A 14866-nucleotide genomic window follows, 5' to 3' on the forward strand; every position below is an offset into this window, starting at 1 on the left:
GGATATGCTATTAGAAGAGCTATAAACGGCTATCGGAATTTCAGCACTATGTTAATATAAGATACGATAAAAAAAAGTCATCGTCACATCCAGCAAGTGGCATTATCGTGTTTGGGAAATTAGCAAGAGAATATATGCAATTTCAGAGAACATCTTGTTTTTTTTTACTTACTCGCTATTAGGATTCATGGCAGGCACTGGCTGCCCGGTCTGGGAGCGAATTTTCGTTTCTGTCACACTATTCGTATAAGGGGAACGACATGTATCTTGGCTAAACTGCTAACGCCGTAATTATCAGCAACCCACTGATCGATACTTGCTGAGCGCGTTCATTCATTCCTTTCTTTTTCGGCGCAGTTCGTCCGCAGAGGAATTTATAGACTGCGACTTACATCACTACCGTGATGGGCGTATTTGAAGGGAACCAGCACATGTTAGCTCTGATGAGATCTATATATCGACTGGGGCTTTTATAAGCTAATCGTCTGACCTGACAGTTTTATCCTGGTCATCACTACTAACCACACTGCATTCTAAGTAGCATTCGTATGTCCCCCGTGTGACTTGTTCTTTGTGGCCACTTTTTTAATGGTTGCGTGCCATCTCCAGTTTTGCAATCTTGTGTACAATCGTTGCAATCCAGATCTGGCCATTACATGTGGAATATGGTCGCTCGCGGCGCTCTTGCCTTCGTGAAGTCTAATGACTTCAGAATCCGAATCTGGCAACTTCAAAAGGAATATGGCCGTTCGTCTCCCGTATGATGCACGTCTAGCCTCCCTCGTTGGCTCAGCCTGCCTTCGTTGGAACTTGTTCTTCGCAGCCGAATCTTCTTTTATGTTTTTCTTCAGCACCGGCAACTACGTAAAATACGACCTGTTACCGCTGCCAGTCCTAACGGTTGCATCTGTCTCCTGCGGCGATATAGCGACAACCACCCTGCCTTGCGCGGCGATCTCATCGGTCGCTGACGTATTCTTGGTCTACTCTTTGTACAATTTGCTGGTTTCTAGACCCTGTGGTTCCATCGATTCCATAGGTTTGGCCGGGTGCAGGCTTTGTTGCCACCAGAAACTTGTAAAGGAGTAAGTGTTGAAGGACAGGAGCAACATATCGGCCAGACACTTTTAGTTCGAACTAGGACTCTACGTTAGTTCTGATCGTAACAATATATATATATATATATATATATATATATATATATTGTAACAAATAAGAAATATGTATACATAGTAGTTCTTATTTGTTCTTTGTTAGCAAATAATCTGAGACAACAATATTGCATTGATTAGATGTCTCAAATTTGCCAAAGGGTTTGGTTTAGAGCCTCCTGAAGGAAAACAAAAATCTTTCCAAATCGAAATCTTGTTCTTCCGTGCTCCATTTGCCGATAGCGATAGCATTCGGTCCACTAATTTCAAATGCTCGCATTATATCTCCTGTTTTTAATGGAACGTCATCCTTTTGACAGCTTATACATTTAAGGATTTATGATCGAGAACTGTTGAAACCCTCTAAAAAGCTAATTAGCTTTTAATTTAATATAGAACTTATTAAATTGCTTTCGATTACAATCAGTTATGTATCCATAGCTCCACTAAAAGCCTTGGGCCTTTTGTTTAATAATAGACACGATTGGATTAACGTCTCGATTGATCTGCAAGGATGTTTTCACAATAGAAGGCCGCGTTATTGATCGTCCGTTTTAAGCATTATTATTTCATTGTAACTAAACCCGCAAGAAAGAGTCGCGTTACTATGCGATTATCACCACTTGCTTTTGAACTGCATAGCGCTCCGGCAGGACCCTTATGTTAGGTACGCTTCTATTAGTGCGCTAGTGCTGGGTGCTGACCTGCTTATAGTTGCTAGCAATAGCAAGAGTCGCAAGTTCCCTACGCCAACATCTATCTCTCCGTTATATCTTTGCTTCTAACCGAATTGTCCATCCTAACCCTCTTTCATCGCCGATGCAACATAAGCGCATAATCGGTCAGGCAAGCCTTCTACCATTGCTTTTCTAACGTCGTGTTCTGTCAGCATCTCTCTATCTTGGCACTCAGTCGTTGTGTCACCACGTACTTGGCACCAGTGGAAATCCCCGAGCAAGGGAGAAAAAGGAAAGGAAGAAAATTAAAAAACAATGGAAAGATCGAGAGTGGATCGCTCTTACTCGTTTGTGACGACGCTCGTTATGCGTCCCGCGATGTTTCTTCCTTTTACCAACTGCTGTACATTTTACTTATCGTAGCCACCATCAAGTCTCCTCCTTGTCAGCGATACAGAATCAGTAGTAGTAATAGTAGTAGCAGCAGCAACAACGGCAGCATTACCAAGGATACTCACCAAAGGCCCATAGTTAGTTCAGTCATTGCCGTAGTTATGGCGATCGAAATGCGGTGGTTGGGTTCTCTGCTCTGACTTTGTTGCGACGCTTTGCGGGTCTCCGTTTTTCTCTATAGCAGAGGCCGCGCGCAGGACGCGCTTTTGTCTCAAACGAACGTTTCCGTTTCCTGTTGGCTCATTAAGCTGACCGACTACTGCCGACCCTGCCACCAGCACCCCCCTACTCGGCTCTTGTCCCTCTGCCGTGCATTTCTCGCTAATTTTGTAAGACTCGCTGATTCCTCTATCTCGACTCGGGAGCTTCGAAACGTAGGCTGCCTGCTCATGATGCAATAGCATCTGCATTGTTCGCGCATTGCTCCCCAACGGGATGCGTTACCTGCTGCTGTTAGTACTATTCGGTGACGATATTCGGAGATTCGGCTGAACTGAACGACTTGGGCCTACAACATCGATAAGTAACCTACGAAGGGCAGCGCCAATCTATAACGGACGCGATGAGAACAGCACACCGACAAGGGTCAGATCCAGTTCACTCCAAGGGAACCGAAACCCAGGCGAATATATCTTGCTGATACTGCTCCAAAACCGACCCACGAAACAGCGTTCGCCTTTTATTATAGGTTGGCATTCGCAATGAGATCCGCCCTCTCCCCTCCTCTCCTTGTTTTTGCCTTGCCTTATTGCAATCTGCCGGACTGCGCAGAGCCAGGCGGATTCCACTTAGCTCGCAGTCTCGCCTGTAGGTCAACAGGCTTGTCGAAAGAAATGCGCATCCATCTATGTAATCAGTAGGCGAGACTCTCATGAGAGTATAGGCGGATAAACCGCGTGCGAGATAGGGACATTGACTGACAAAAGCCAGTCAGACAGTTTCAATCGTGATTGTATCTGCCGCTTTAGCGCAGTCGACATCTAGAACGGATAACGTTACCAATATACGCAGAGCATGTGTCAAAGGTAGATTACTAACCATTATCGATAGACAGCACCGGGACGGTCAATGACCATTGGTGACGGCTAGACCAACTATCGGCAAGGCAACTGTATAGGAAAGTACGCTAGTAGACAAAATCATTCGTACGGCACACAGTATTCGAAATGATACTATAAGGTAATCATCTATTAAATTTAATACTATAAACAAACAAACATACATAGACGTCAACAGCGGCCATGAACGAAGAAGGGCAAAACAAACGGGAAATATAGGCGCATAAGTGTGACTCAGCGGTGTTCATTCTCAGTCGATACCTAAAAACAGCGCTACAAATCTTCGACGGAGCCGACCTGAATGGCTGACGATTGACATGCTTTTGCATGCAACTAAGACATCATTTCGTGAAGACGAAGGATCCTCGTCTCACTGTTGATAATTTGTTAGGGCTTCAAGGACCAGCGAGTATTTCACAAGCGTATGCCATCAGCCACTGCTTTCGCCTTTCGCGCGTGCGAGATTAAATGTATGGAATAACGCACACAGCAATACGCATGTCCAAAGCGCCCGAAGAAAACGATAATAATTTAGTCACCACAGCCTACCTTTTTAAAAAAATCTTCTTGCTCGAGTTAAATGCCATCTCATAATTCTATGTTCATTCCTAGCAAGCATGTATAAAACAGATTAATACCTATGCCGGCTAGGACATTCCAACGCTAGATCAAGGATTACGACAGACCGAATGACGAAAACAGCAAGAATGGAAAGTGTGGATACGAAACATAGGAAGACGACGAGAAGAGGCTAAAAATGTCCCGTATTACACTGCGGCGAGGCGAACACTCTGCGCGACGCCATTAGTCTCCTGAATACTGTCGACTTGGAGTTGATGATGGCAGTCGAATGTGTATAACACCGTACTAATATAGGGATTGTGTACGATTCTATGGTGGCCACGAGAAGAGAGAAGTCCCCGGTCTAACTTGGGATTATGTCACTTTAAACCAGCCGACAGGCCCTCAACTAATATCTTCTGCAGGCTCCATGGGCTCTTTCACTTACCCGCCCCGCATCGTTGTCGTTAACTCTAGAGTCTGATACAGCACCCGTTGTTCGACCCTAGCAGTCCTTATTATGAGGAGTAAATTGGCCTTTCGAGAGTGTGGCGCCTTGGGGCGAACGTTGGAGATTGGAGATCCGAGGACAAACTCTTCCACCGACCATAGGGCGGCAATGTCGAACGCAGAAGGGCCTCTTTCGGAGACTAACGGAGGGAGCAAAGGGGCTGCGATGGGAATACAGGAGTTTGCGAGTGCCAAAGCAAATTCGACCAGACACGATGTGTGGTAAATTATAGAGCAATAAACAAGACACCTACTACGAATACCAGTATTATACCTAGTTTGTGACAGAAATTTTCGCAGAGACTGGGAAAATCCCAGGTCCAGGCAAGAAAGATGCTGGCACCGCTTGACATGAACACCTACCCAATCCCTCTTCCTAGCCGGACTTGAGCAAAGTTACCCAAAGTTATCCCTTCCGATAGTCGTCCTTTACGGATTAGAAACCAGGGAAAGGACCAGTAGCACAGTATTGTGCTTTTGCTCATTGACAACCTTTGCAGCCTTCCGCAGGAGCTTGGAGACACTGTCACTTTACGTTATAGCCACAGGAAGACAACAACACTGGCAGACGCCAGCGTCAGCTAACCCTAAGGGTAAACTGAACTGCAAGCAGCGCAGCTGCCTCGACGCTAAGCGAAGGGAGGATGAATAGATGGTGCGGTTCTACGACAGGCGTTATAACTAGCATCAGTTACAATACAGCCGTCACTCCCGCAGAATCTGTGATGTTCATCGAGCAACAGATGAAACAAAGTGAGACAAGCGAGGACAAACGGATGAAGGCACGAGCAATGAATGCTTTGTGGCCACAGCGGAGACCAAGTATCACGTCAGCCATGAAGTCCATATACATTAGGCGAAGCCATATGAGCAGTGTTCTAACATGATAAAAAAAAAAAAGGCGGAGAACATATTTTGATTGATAGAGATGGCTAGGAATAGGAGGCTGCAGAGTAAGCTGTACTGTAAAAAATGATCTTGTCTGGTTAAAATTTGTTATGAGCTACCTGCGAATGGAGGTCATACTTTTTGATGTAGACTGATAATAGACACGCAGTTGTGGTTAGTCAGATTTATGTAGAGTCAGAAATGGAAATTTCTGCTCCTATAACGATAATTAGATTACTTAAAATCTAAAATACCTGAGGCATCTGACGAGAAAAAGCTAATCTCATCACCACCATGCTATAACGGAGCTCGATCAGCTCTAAATAAGGTACTTATACCTCAATGTTTCGAGTTGTACGTCCGGCGTCGCTGTTAACCATTCTACTAAATGGCTTGCTTCCAGCACAAAACGAAGGGTGCCTAGGTTTTTGAACCTATCGATATGCTGAGGCATCGTCTGAGAGATCTGCGAGTCGAAATGTGTTTGAACACAATTTTCCCGTTATTTTTCTTTTCTAATTCATTAAGAACACCGAGATATTTATCTATTTTCTAAAGTTGTTTAGAGTACCTACTTATAAGACGCGTCTGCGGTTCCGTTTCTCTTGACATCGTTCTTTTCTCGCGTCCTCCTGAGAGCGAACAGCTTGCTATTATTAGTACCGATATTCTTTTCTAACTAATATTGTTGCAGGACTAACTGTTTGTTATCACTTCATTACTACTGCTAGGGTTTGTGCTAGCCTATATGATGATTATCGCTTCGTTTCTTCGCACTCCTATTTTGGCTAATTACACTGTGACTCATACCCTCGCACTTTGCCTGCCCCCCTCGATTCCTTACTCTCAATTGAGGTTGGGCAACCTCCACTCTTCCCCCGGTTCGCTGCTTTTGCAATGTCCCTTTGCATTTGCTTTCGTTTCACACCGACCTACAGAGAATGATACCTTTTTTCCTCCTTTGCGAGAGCGCCTCCCTGTTCACATAATCCCCCGTTTCACTCTGTCTGCTTCAAACGATGCCGAAGACGACGAAGAAGCCTGGAAGATGCGAATGATAATTATGGGGCGTTATGCGCAGGCAAAGCTTGACAATGCGCCAGGTCGAAGTGGGTGTCGTTCGTTTCTCTCTCTCCGTCGTATGGTTCCATCCTTCAGCTCTGTTAGGTTACACCTCCTTTCGCTGCCAATTCCTTACAGTTATCTACTCGCGTTTTTTCACCTCCTTCCCGTCAGACCCTACTCCGAAGCTGTCTATCCAATTGTGTCTTGAGCCACACGCGTTATTAGATACCGCCCGTAGACCCGGAAATTGTCCACAGCAGCTACTTGCAGGCCCTTGTACCGTCCATCGTTGGCCGTCGGTCTAAGAATTTACAGTTACTTAGTAAGTAGCTGTTCATCGAACTTAACAGTGCATAGTGTGCGTGTGTGTGTGTGTGTGTGTGTATATTGTATGACCTACGACAGGCGCTATACCACCATCATACCCGATGAAACCTGCCTGCTTACGGCGCTCGACTGCGACAGGCGAAACAGGCTAAAGCACGCCATATCAAAATGGAGACTGACGTGGCCACTCGAAGTGATACCGCTTCCGCGCCTGCACTCTGGCCCATCGCGCTAACATTCACTGCCTCTTTCTGTACAGAGTGTGCGTTACTCAGCAAAAGCTGCAAGGTGTTATTGCTGCGTCTAGGGATGATGATATATTAATATGCGCATATAGGACTCGCAGCCGTCGCAGGCATGAACGGCCGAACCGAGCGAGACCTGCCACCCATCTAACTAAAGAGCCAGCTGAGTGACACTGGCAAGCAGGTGCTTACTACCGTTACTGCTACCAGCTTCAACGACTGCTACATCAATAAAGCAACGACAGAGTAGTCAAAAGAGATGCAACCTACACATTAAAGTGGCAATGGAGTATAGGCCTCGGCACCAGCTATGAAAGCCCAGAGCGGTGTCCCCGCTCTCAGTCTGAGTCGTCCCTTTCAAATATGTTAGGTCATCGAATGGTTCACTTTGCACTCAACCATGCGTTAGCGTTGAAATTCTATTAGAATTCATGTGCCAACGTGCTCCATTAACACGCTTTGCTGTCCAAAGACAGACATACAAGGGACGCTGCGCTGAGACCTACTCCGCGAAACGGGAATGTTGTTTGCTATCACGGCTATAGAGGCCAAACGAAAGTGTTGGGAGTGTTCCAAGTTTTCGTTCCTCCAGCTGTTTTTTCCATCCACGCAGTTCTTTTTCCTGCTCGAAAGTCCTGGGGTACAGGCTAGCGCCGTTGACTACGGAGCTAAATAGCTCTTGCACAGCCCTATGATTCTTGCAAACAAAACGATTAAGAGTCAATATTTCTTCTCTCGCTGTTACTATTCCTCCGCGTCTGTCCTGGTATCTCTAAGTTGAGTGTGTTTGTCCGCCTCTCCGCGACTGAACTGATTCGTTGCTTTAGTTGGTTAGCTTTGCACTGGTTGTCGGTACGTAACTTTTTTTTCCAGTATCAGCTGGCGACTGGTTTAACGCAGGCAGCGAACGCAAAGCCGCGCGAAGGCAAGGAGCGCCCAATGCACTATGGGCTCACCAGCTCATACTGTGAGTGCTCAGGGGCGCCATGAACAACTATTCCGATATCAGATTCGACAAGCGGGTGCTGGTCTGTTGGAAGCTGTCATCAAGCCGTCGGCCGCTGGCCAAACAGCGGACTTCAGAGAGTACCGTAATAGTTGGTCCCTGTGCGTGCGTCACGTTGAGTTTGCGATCAATCACCCAGCTCGCGGAAGGATACACGCTCACACAGGCTACTAACACTATCTAGAGCGAAAAAACATAAAAGAGTTGGCGGTGCCCCTCAATGTTGTTAAAGTGTCGGCTCGCAGAACGAAGTCCGCGCCAATACACAGGCATTCACTGCCTGCGGGGGCTGACAAAGATCACGTTTTTCGGAGGGGTGGTAGTACAGGTGCGGTAGGAATTCCACAGTCATTCAGGGTAGCCTTTGTGGCACGGCGCTTAGGTTGCGCAGTGAGAGCGAGAACTTAAAGTACAATGATTCGGACCTAGGTTCAGTGGCAGGGAGAAAGACGGAGTGAAAATTGCGTCCATTGGAGACGAGAAAAATCTGGATGGCAATGGCTCGACGCTGGCCGCATATATATATATATATATATATATATATGTGTGTATGCACGTGTGAATCTGAGAGTGTCTGAAAAATAGAGGGAGAAAGAAAAGTTGGTGGGATAGGAGCTGGCAGCACCTTATAGAAAAGAGGTGATTGAAGGGGCGGTGTGTTAGCTGCCAGGGCTGACGCTATCGATAAATGCTGGTGGGCTACAGCACGCGTACGAGCGTAAACTTTTTCGTCCTATCTGCTTTTTTTTCTTAGGCGCGTCATCACTTTGCTATTAAAGTTGAACTTAAAGCGAAGAAGGAGCGAGACGACTAGAGCACCAGCACGCAAGTGACGTTTGCCATGGCAAATGCACTGCAGGACAGTGATGCAAGCCCAACTCAGGATAACAGACACGTACGGAAACGCACATAGTATGAAATGTTTATAGCGACAGACACAAACGGACGTTCTACGTATTGTCTCTTGCGCGTTACTGAGTCGAGGAGTTGTTCGGTGATGATGCACTGTTGAACCGATTTCAAGTTCCCGGATATCGAAAATGTTTGATATGGTCGTAATCTCTATTTGTGGGATGACAAGTAGACTTCTCAAGATGTCTACTTGTCATCGCACAAAATGTTTATCGATTATGCAGTGAGCTTTGAAGCTAACTATAAAACATGCATGACAAAATCACTGTCTTTCCCGACTCGCGCTCGAATGATTTACCAATTTGCCTGAAATCTTATGCTTACATGTTATTTTTTAATAGTAGGTCGTAAGATCGAACGGGGGTCTTCAATGTTAGCCCGCGCAATGTTCAAAATAAGAAAAGCTTATTTAGCTCTGTAGTTAGGTAGATGTCATATTTTCGTCGATCAAGCTCTCACCGGCGCCCGTCCAGCTAATCGACAACTATTGCACGAGAAAACTCATCGAGCGATCTTGCCTAAGCGTGTACTATGTGGTCGCAGACACGCTGCAGCTTTCGTGTATAAGGACCACGCGCAGACTGGCCACCAACCAGTGACAGTGGTGCGCAAGGGAGAATCATTAAAGAGCGGACAATATCGTCATTATACATACAAGCTAGTGTCGCTTCCGTCGTCATCATAGGGATGCTGCAGTCCATGTCCTTTCGAGGTCCGCTGAAGGCCGTCAAGATTGTTCAGTCGCTTTGGTTTCACCGTAACTACACCGTAAAGTATCCCATAGCGCCTCGATAAGAGATATCAGCACTTTAATGTTCACACCTTTTTCGAAGTGCTAGTAACAAAGATGCACAAAAAGATAGAAACAGTCACATCAGCTACCTGTGCTCTCAGCAAATGTTGAAAATGTCCACTAAATAGAAAATGAACGAAACAGAACTTGAATCAATATTGATCAGTTTTGGATAGCGACAATATAGTTCTTTATGTAGTGAAAAAAGGTTGATGCCGAAAAAATATTTCGTATTGACCATATTTCTATGACAACTCGCACGCTCATGAAGTTGTCAAAGCAATGAGGTCATTGTAATGGCCACGTGGTAATTTGTTGATTGACACTGATGGACCCTCTGGCTGCTTTATGAAAATTATCTAACCCCGATCGCCACCCCCCCCCCCCCCTAACGCGTCATATCCGAATTGATGTCGGCGTAATTAGCGTAAATTGCAATGTATCAGCACTGTATGTGTATAGTAAAGGTGTCATCTACTTTATCCTGAAGGATAATGCTTCGACGAATCAGTTAGACGGAGAAACTTCAAATTGTCCTGATGCCCCTGCTAGGTGCAACACTTACTAGCGTTATGTCATTTAGCAGCCTCATGACAATACTGCCCGGGCAAAACAACAGAAATTGATTGGACACTTTAGTTACTTATTCTTGCCCACTGCCTGCTGGCCAACTTTTGAGGAAATCATTTTCACATAAAGCCAAACCGAACGGGAACGGTAGTCTTCAAGGAAAAGCTGTTAAATACCAATTGGCGAATGTTTGGATAATGATCCTTAAAAAGGACAAAAAATGCCACCTTGGAATCAGCGGTAACCCCTCGCACCACATATGCATAACGGTGCTTCAAACGGGGAAAAAATCGAAAAGGGGGGCCGGCGAACGCAAACTGTCATCGCAAAGTGTGGGAATAAACCTGCGCCGGTCAACAGCATTAATGTCGTGCTCCGGACGGGGCTGTTGTACATTTCATTTAGTTTGCAAATTGCAGTTGGATGTAGTAAAACTTGTCTCAGTCCATTATCACCGACCCCGGGCAGGTTGGTTTACGGCGCATATTAAACTGTTACTACCCCTCGTCGGACCACCAGCTTTTGTTGCTCGATGTCTCAGCGGGCTCACCCGAACGGTATAGATCCGGAAATACGTACGCAAGCAAGGAAACAGAAGATTCAAGACAACTCATAAACTCTTCGTTCATGATGCCGCCTTTACAGTGTTGTCTTCATACACGCCCCGACGACACCTGATATCGGTGACTGAGGGCAGATACTTCTTCAAATGTTCATTTTCACCGCCAGGCGGCAACGCAGTGAAGCGGCGAGGCTTGTAGCGTCTGCATCGTTTTTGCTTTTTTATTACTGTCTAATCAGAATCTGTCATTGTGTTCTACGTCAGCGCTATAAAAGAACATTCCGCGGACAAAGCAAACTGGGGATCGGTGCGCGAGACTCTGAAAACCTCACCATAGCGCACGGCTAAACTAACAGCGATTCTTTGAACTCATTTTTCCTTTACATCAAAGAGAAAAAAGGCAATTTTTCGTTATCATTATTACAGAGACTAGGCTTTTCGAAGTATTCTATCCTTAGCCGATCCCATTATGCCGCCTCAGGTGTCACGTTCAGCGGGTTTTTCAGCACGCCGCTGAGATGTGACATAACAGATCCTCTTTCTCCGGTAGGCCGCAGTACTTGTTGGTCGCGTCGCCCCATCTAATACTCCTGCTGCCATATATATATATATATATATATTATATATATATATAGGTATGGTGCTGGGCTAGTTTGTGCTGGTACTATTGCTGGTGTACACGTCTGTTAATGAATAAAGTTTAGACCTCCGCCTAATCAATAGGTCTCTGGCGCCTTTTCTTTCTTTTTCTTGACAATTTTCCATCTACCTGTGGTGGGCAAAAAACAGTTCAACGAATATCGCTCTTATATATTCGTATTCACGTTTCTCTCTCTCATGCCCTAGCGGGATTTCGTAATGTAGCGCGACGGTACGGAAAGAAGGTGCTCACTCTTCGTTTATCTCATGTTCGGTTGTGTCAGCTGGGGCAAGGAAAGGAAAAAAAGTGCACGATCAGCAGATTGTCACCATATCGGACCGGTATTTCCACAGTCAAGGAAACTTTGTCAAAGTTTGCGCGTGTCGCCAAAAGGCTGTGCAGAACTCAGCTCCGTTCGGTTGGATCGCCTCACTGTGCTACCACCGTTAAACCAGGGTGCCACTGATGGTGGCCATAGGAAGCGGGCACACATGACAGTTGGGCCTGTAATTTTAGCTTTTTGTTCTGCCCTTTTTGCTACCTTTCTCTAGAGCAGCTCAGGTCGCCCGAGCGCACACCGCCGTTCGACAAGAGGCGCGGGTACAGAGAGAGAGGATAACGTTATGGCAGAAAAATGGAAGGTGGCGGTAGACAGAACAGAAGCAAAAGGTGAACTCAAGGTAGAAAAAAAATAGAGAGAGGTGAGCAAATCGGCGTCTCCTTTTCCTGGCCGCCGTCCCTTGGAAAGGAAAAATCCCAACGGGTTAGGCTACTGCATCAGAATCACATTGTTCAGTGTTTGCCGTCAGGTCTAATCTTGCGGAAGAGATACCACTCGCCGAACCGCCAATGTCACCGCAACCCCTTGTAAGCTGTGCTGCGTCTCCGGACGCGCCTCTGGTTTTGCTAAGCGAAACGACGGATCCATGTCGAAGAAAGCATCCCTTTTTATACTACCGATACGTTCCATACTGGCCCATGTTCTGATCATGCAGGCATTCTAGGAAGTGAAGCAGTATGTCTAGGTTTCCGGACGTTTAAGGGCATTCAAGGAGGAGACGAGGCCTACGCGGGTCGACGTTACGGCCCGAAAATTGGAACGTTCCCGAAAACGACTTAAAGGCACTAAGAAGCCGGAGCTCCCATTGGACATCACCTAACTTTGAGCAGGTCGACGGAAAAAATGACGAGCCACTTTCAAAGGCTAAATTGCTTAGGAGTAATGCATTAAGCGAAGCTGTGCCAATGACGATTTGGGCACTGGGCACTGTCGTGGCCGTAAAATATATCGCAGTGAAAATAAAATTAAGTATTGTGTATAACAGCTTGAAAGAGTAACACTCAGGCCCCATAAAAGAACTTTAGTTGGAAAGTCAATTTGAATATATAGGGCAGCGTGATATGCCATTGTTTAGAGCCACCTTTTTATCGAAACGCATAATGTCACAAAAAATCTGACAAACTACTGCTTTGAGAACAAGTGGGCACAGATAGCATTTAGCAGATAGTGTTAAGCACGAAGAGAGGAAACATTTGCTCGTGCTGGCAATTGAATACGACAAATTCAACCAATTGATGGAAACAGAATTTGTTTACTGTTTTAAGCAGTACAGGCAACGTGACCAGATACGTAACAAAAGTAATAGTGTTTTCAAATCGTCTACGAGTTGTGACAGTTGGTCACTCCTTCCTCGGAACAAGCGGCTTCAACAAAGTGGCAACACAGGCGCTTTTCCTCTTTCCCTATTCGCCTTTTGTCGATTTGAACTATTACACGACGATTTCTTTCAGTTTCCGACTGACCCCTCCGCAAGTTGAACTTCTAATTTTCTTTTTCATCCGATTCGTCACAAGCTCTTATGGTCGCCGACTTTCTTGGCCATCTTCTTTGCACATTGGGCTGGTTCGTTTCCATGCCTGTTCTAGTGAACGATGAAGCGTACGAGACGCGCGTCTAAGTAGCAGACGCCGTATGTCGCTTGTGCACCACTTTTCAATAAAATAGATCGAATTTCACAAAAATTCGCGACTGGTGACAGCCTGTCTAAAAAAGCTAGCTCTTCAGAGACGATGACGACGTTCAAAAGAAGAGGCAACGTAGATAGCTGGCGTGAACGACGACCGCTAGGAGGTTCATTCGATGAAAGGAGGCCAACGCGAGTTGCGCAGCCCGAATCCTAGACCCCTTATTTTTCCTTCATCTGTCGAACTCTCAAGTTACTCGTAACTCTGACCATTATGCGTGCTCGGTGCTTCTATTGCTTCCAACAAGAACACGAAGCGTTGGCATTCAGCATTGTAGAAACGCGACGTTTCGCTGACTGCTTTACAACATTACGATATCGTGGCTCGCTAGACTCCGCCCTCGTGCTAAGCCCTTATTCATTTGTCTGACTCTTAAACAATGAGTACGTTATTGAGTTCGTCAAACCGTAAAAAAGCTTTTTGAAATACTTGAATATGCCAGAATAATCTGGGCTGCTTGTTTTGTTCTGCACTACGTTATGCAGTAAGACGAAGTCTGCAAGGCTACCGATCTAAGCTATTGTTTCCTCAAATTTAGAAACAATAGATGGGGTATTGAGGAGGCGAGATTGGCCGAAAGCAGGACGCGAGACAAAACAAAAACGCAGTGTCTTTCCTATGGTGATTTAAGTGACGCTTTACACGATCAAACGGTGTCCCATCCCGTCTTCACACTATCAAAACTGACACGCCGGTAGCTGTCAACGATGACTAGGGTGCAGGCGTGCACACGTCTTAGTAGAAGATATGTACGCAGCTATGTCACGCTATCGATGTAGAAGATAAAGTAACTGGTATTAGAGAAGCCGGCGAATGGCGCCAGTCAACGATAGAAAAGCTCTATTTAGCCATATATTGTCCTCAAGTGATCTGTGGGTATCGTGATAACAACACGTCGATCCTATCGTTGCTTATTCCGTATAGTCCAGCATCTCCATCCTCGTTTTTAGCCTTGTGACGACCTTCATTATGCGGCTTCATTGATACATTGAATGCTTACTGTTACCATCTCAATAGCTATTTGGTTGAATCTGTCAGAAAGGCATTTGCTAGATAACATAGCTAGGGGCTTCTTTGCCTGTTGGATTTTTTATAGTGTTTATCTAGACGTTTCTGATTGAAGAATAGGTGTATTGCGTGACTAGCGTGAAGTAAATGACCATGTTAAAAAATTAGGAAAAATAAAATCATTCCTCTTTCATAAGATGGGTCCCCAAATCAGGCGCGGTACGGTGTCGCATCGTCATCTGGCGCAATAGGTGAAACTATGCATTTTCTTTAAAGCCCAGTACTATCAATAGTGTTGATAAAAATCTGTCAAAAGGGTCTCGTACCAACCAGACCCTATGTTTGGCTGGTGTGAGAGCTAGAAAAGGGGTTTTATGTGCATACAACAGTTGAGTGATTTGCATTAGTAATTTAA

General features: G+C 45.6%; 1 protein-coding gene across 4 annotated transcripts in view; it reads left to right on the forward strand.

The window, feature by feature from the left end:
* The window catches only part of LOC111243683 (protein Wnt-16-like), an 84075-nt gene that overhangs the window by 57096 nt on the left and 12113 nt on the right, over nucleotides 1-14866 (forward strand). The window lies entirely within an intron of this gene.

This window comes from Varroa destructor, unplaced genomic scaffold (genome assembly GCF_002443255.2).
Source record: "Varroa destructor unplaced genomic scaffold, Vdes_3.0 BEIS01000002.1, whole genome shotgun sequence".
NCBI lineage: Eukaryota > Metazoa > Arthropoda > Arachnida > Mesostigmata > Varroidae > Varroa > Varroa destructor.